Consider the following 6000-nt stretch of genomic DNA (forward strand, 5'->3'; position numbering starts at 1 on the left):
TTACATGGCAATTTTTTTTATTTTTTTTATTCTTCTCTTTTTTTCTATTTTTTTCCCATTCTTTTTCTCTTTTGTTTTCCTACCATTTTTCCCTATTTTTTTTTCTTTCTTCCACAAACATTAGCGGACAATTTTATATAAAATAATATAAACATTTTAATTTTTTTATGTTAAATTTATAATTTTGCAATTAAAAATTACTATATTAAATTTTTACATGTGAAAAACCGTATAATTTTTTTCAAATTTGATGAGTATTAATAATTTTCTTTTTCAATTAACAAAATTTTTAACAATATAAAACTATTAAGATATTAATGCTTAAATTAAAATTTAGAACATTTCTATCATGCAATATCAATTACTAAAATTCAACACCACATTTCCATCAAATAATTTTTTTTTATGTTTTTCCTTGGATGCTTACATTGTTTTTTTTTCTTGGAATTCCTCTTGGTTATGGGTAACTCATGGTTGTATTTTTTCCCTCAGTTCTTACATTACAATTACAATGATAGTCAATTTTTGTTATTTACTTTGATGCATTGCTTAAAAGTATATCAAATTATTATATATATATATATATATTTAGGTGTTACTAGCATGAAGCACGTGCGAGCCGCGTAAACAACAATTATGTGATAAAAATAAAAAATTTGATTTTCTAAAAAAATAATTTGAATCATTTTGTTATTTATTTGAGTTTAATCTCTTAAAATTAATTAAGAACTTATATAATTTACTTTTGAATTTTTTGCAAAATTAAAATTCAAATTGTTAATTTTATGATATATAATAAATTATAATTAGCATAATATATAGAACCAAATCAACTGAAACAATTTTTTTAAAAAATATATCTAAACACTACGTATAAGGCATAATAAACTAAAAATCAATCAAATTGTGGACTTTATCAATGCATAAATCATAATTTACATAAATTAAGCACATTAACGATAAATAATTATCAATTTAAAATAACGTGACTAACTCATCAAAACAACATCAAAAATAATGAAATAATAATATTGATAATAAAATATAACTCATAATATTTCATTTAAATAATATTTAAACACCTATATAATTTTTTTACTTCTGTTTTTAGAACTGTATATCATAGATAAACTAATTTTATATCAAAATCTATCTTTTATAAATTACATCGATTATTATTATTTTTTTGTTAAATATAATTTTAAAATAATAAATAAATCAATATACGTAATGAAATACACATTTAAATAAGATTACATGATAAATATCAAATAAAATATAATAAACTCATAGAATAATTATTAAATATAAATTTTAAACTACAAGTATGATTTTCACATAAAAATTTGAAATATAACCAAAGAAATTACTTGCATAAAGAATGTTATTTTTTTGTATTTGTTGAATTAGTTAGTTTGATTTCAAAATAAATAAAGATGTTAAAATATCATATGCAAAAGCTCTAATACTTTGATATATTATATGCAATATTTATGTCACCTACTTGATTGTATATTTTTTAAGTTTTTTTTTTAAATTTCATGAATAATTAAAAAAAACATATATATAAATTAGAAATTATAAATCAAAAAATCGCATACTACCAAATTTTGTGTATTTAATTTATAATTTGTCTTACATATTATTTTTTAAAAAATTACTATTATCATCCATTTTTAATTATTAAATAAAATAGTTATACAATATGTGAGACAATGAAAATAATTGTTTAACAGTTATGCCTTAAATTTATATGTTATGATAGCTGATTTAGGAACTCAAATCAATCAAAATTAGTTCTGATTTTGGTTTCAGTGTTCCTGAAAACCATGGTCGATTTACCTTCGGACTTTTATTATCTAAATCTTAAACATACTTGGTAAATATTTCAAATGCTACCAAATTTTTGTTTATTGAATATATAAATTTGTTTGATGTATAATTTTTTAAAAAAAGTGTTACTAAAATCTTTTAATTTACTTATTATAACTAAACTGTCTGAATTCTTCTAAGGTATTCATATTTTATGTATTATTAATATATTAACATCATAATTATTGATAAAAATATCTCTAAACAATTTATTAAACTCTTTATTTTCAAAGTTAAAAACCAAAAAATATGTTAATATTAAAATTTATATTATTATATATTTATTATGTTATTCTATTTATTACATATAAAATTTTTTATATTACTTCTTGTGATATTATAATTTATTATTTAATTAAAAATGCATTAAAATATAATTATAAATTTGTATTAAAATAATAAAATATGATATAGAGAGAGAAAATTAAAAAGATAAAACATTTAAAAGTAGTATAAAGATGAATTATTTGAGAAAATTAAATTGGAGTTACATTTTATTCTAAATGATATTAATTATTACGATCAATGTAGTTGTAGTGATAATTCATTAACAATTTGTTAGAATTTTACATATATATATCCTTATTGAGTTTTTGGATTTTTATTAATAAAGAGGACATTTGTGTCTTTTCATAATTGGATTGGATTATATCATGGGTCCTTCATATATATGATTTTTTGAAGTTTTTTTAAAAATCTATATACTTTATAATGAGTCATTTCATTATGAATATAACTCAACTTTATTTCCTTCGCGCTCGTTTACAATTAGAAAAATCCACACATTTATATGTATATATAGGATGAAATATTGTTTTTTTTAAAATAAAATAGAATGAAATATGACATAATTAAATATTATAACGAAAAAAAGATAATGGTAGAAAATCAAAAATACAAAACCATAATTTATCACATATATTACTTGATAATGAAAATAAAAAAAAAATCAAAAATACAGACAATAACTTTAAAATGTGGTTAATTAGTATTAACTATTAATTAATAGGTTAAGTGTGAAATTACCACATATGTTATTTGATAATGAAAATAAGAAAACATGTTAAGGATAATTATATTCGTTCACAATTAGAAAAAATTTCAAGTATCCACACTTTTATAGGTATATAGACGTAGATTAATTATTAATTAATAGACTAAGTATGAAATTACCACATATGTTACTTGATAATGAAAATAAGAAAACATGTAAAGATAATTATGTCCTATCACAATTGGAAAACTTTTCAAGTATCCATACTTTTATAGGTACTAACAAGTAGCACGTGCGTTGCATGTGATATCCGGATGATTATTGCTCAAGTTTTTTTTTTTTTTTTTTGTGTGTGTGTAGACTTTAACTTAAATCATATAATAAAAAACTATTTATAAAACATTATGATGTTGATATATAATCAGTTAATGAAAATAATAAATGTTTTAAAAATGTAAAAGCAAATATTTATTAATAGGAATATTAATTTAGGACATAAATAAAAAAATAAAAAAACACAGTGCAATAAGTTATGATGGATTCAAAGTTTTTCTTGCTTGATCTTCACAAATGACACATTTTGTGTATCATTTTTAGTTTTTACTTGTCTTTTTCTCTTGTGAAAGAAAAAATCTTGTGATCGTACCAATCAGGATTTGGGTACTTCCTTTGACACCATCATCTAATTTCTTTTTGTTTTATTGGCTTCGTGAATTGGACGTAGGAGTTTTTTGAATTTTTTTTCTCTTTATAAAAGTATCAATTTTTTAATCATCCTCAAATTGAATTTGAGAATTTGCATTGTCGTCTTCGAATTTACTTGAGTGAGAAAAAGTCAACGCTAATTAAATTCATTCAACACTTAGAAGCCCCGTAATTTCAGCGTCATAATTCCTCCACTGACTAAAAAAATATATGTTTTATACATTGAAATGTTGTTATCTCCGTCAGTAGACTAATCTAATGTTTTAGATGTTTCATAGTGTTGACTAAAATAAATATTAAGGCAATACAAATTTATAGAATTTTGTATTAATGTTACATATATAAAGATGAAAATTTGTTTTAGCTGGTGGTGAAAGGAATTGAAATGCAATTTGGAACTTGAGGTAGGCTTGTTGTTGGGTGCAATAATTGTCCTTACTTGGTAGACCGATCGAACCGTGGTGCTTGAGCTGCTGTGTGGTTTAAAAGATTTGAGTTGCATCATTAACACTAGATATAGCTTTTGATAAAGCGATAAGCACTCAATCCTACAATTGGTATCAGAGCCAAGGTCACGGGTTCGATTCTCATTGATTGCAAGAAGTGCAATTATTGGGAGGGGGATTGTTGGGTGCAATAATTGTCCTTGATTGGTAGAGCGATCGAACCGTAGTGCTTGAGCTGCTGTGCGGTTTAAAAGATTTGAGTTGCACCATTACCACTAGCTATAGCTTTTAATAAAGCGGTAAGCACTCGGTCCTACACTTGATGTTGAAGTTTTCTAGGAATTGCATATAATATGATTTGTGTTGAGGCAGAGAAGAAGATAGTTTGAAAAATAAAGAGAGAATATTAGCTCTAGCCTAATTGAGTTGAATTCAAGTTTTGGTTTAAAAAAATTGATTAAATATTATTTTCTTTTCAATTCAATTCATTTTATTTAAATTAAAAGTAATAATGTTGATTTTAATTTTTTTTCCATTTTCCAATATATTTAATTTTGAATTCAATTTTACGACTCTCGAAGTCATTGTCCAAAGAAAAGCTGGAAAACTGTAGAAATCTGGCAGGTCTGTTTGAATCTACAAAATGAAGCTTGACGGGGAGAACTGTTGAAAATTCAAGCTTAATTTGTATTCAAACCATTTTTCAAAGTTTAGTTCAAAGTTAGGCTACCAAACTTTGAAAATACATCCATCATTCACACTTCACCAAACTCAAATTTTTTCCTATAAATAGCCATACATTTGCATTCATCCATTCATCTCAAGACAAGCAAAAACACAAGCAATTTAGTGTTGTATAACCTAGTCATTTAGATAAATTTTAGTATGCTCTGTGGTTGCGGCAACGTCCGATCTTCCACATCAGAAAGAATTTTCTATGTGATTAGAGTTGATTGAGTTCCACTTTGAAAGTGAGATTGAGTATGTCATCCAAGAATAATTATTCTTGAAGTTTTTGGTGTCCCCTAAGTTGTTATAGGGAGATTTGTTGTTATCTCATATTGTTGTAGGAACAATTTGTACTCATTATTGATATAGTGGAGATTTTGTTTTGTTGGACTTCGGTCTCGTGGTTTTTCCCTAATTTCGGTTTTTCACGTAAAAATCATTGTGTCGTTTTCTTCATAATTATTATCATTGTTGATATCGTTAAAATATTTTGATCTGATATTACCGCTAAAGGGAAAAGAATCAACCCTTCCGCTGTAAGAAAAGTTATTTAATTGGCTATCTTTCCCAACAAATGGTATCAGAGCCACATTAGGATATATGGAAGAATCTATTGGAGGGATGTTTAAACTCAACGGATCAAATTATTTCATATGGAAGGCAAACATGTTGGACCTGCTATATTGCAAATATCTGTATTTGCCATTGAGTGGTGATAGTGACAAGCCAGAAAACCTATCAAACGAAGAATGGACTATACTGCATCGAAAAGTTGTCGGTTTCATACGATGTTTTATCGAACAAAGTATCTTTCATCACTTCGCGAACGATAATAAAGTTGATACTCTGTGGACCAAAATTGAAGCTATGTTTGAGAGAAAGAATGGATTGAACAAAGCTTCGATTATCAGAAATCTTCAACGACTGAGATACAAAGAAAATGCAAATATGACAGAGAATCTGAATGCTTACCAGGGTCTAATCAACCAATCTATCACCATGAGGATTACCCGGGATGATGAAGTTACGGCACTATTATTACTGAGCTCCTTGCCAGATAGTTGGGATACTCTTGTGGTGTCGCTCAGTAATTCTGCTCCTGATGGAAAACTGACATTACAAACAGTCAAAGATTGTCCTTTGAAGAAAGGAGCAAGAAGCCAACTCTAAAATTAAGGCATTAGTTACAGAAATTGTTGATAATCGAGGAAGAAATTACACCAGAGGACCTCATAAAGGAAGAGACAAATCCAG

This window comes from Primulina tabacum, chromosome 12, assembly GCF_025594145.1.
Source record: "Primulina tabacum isolate GXHZ01 chromosome 12, ASM2559414v2, whole genome shotgun sequence".
Classification (NCBI taxonomy): Eukaryota; Viridiplantae; Streptophyta; class Magnoliopsida; order Lamiales; family Gesneriaceae; genus Primulina; species Primulina tabacum.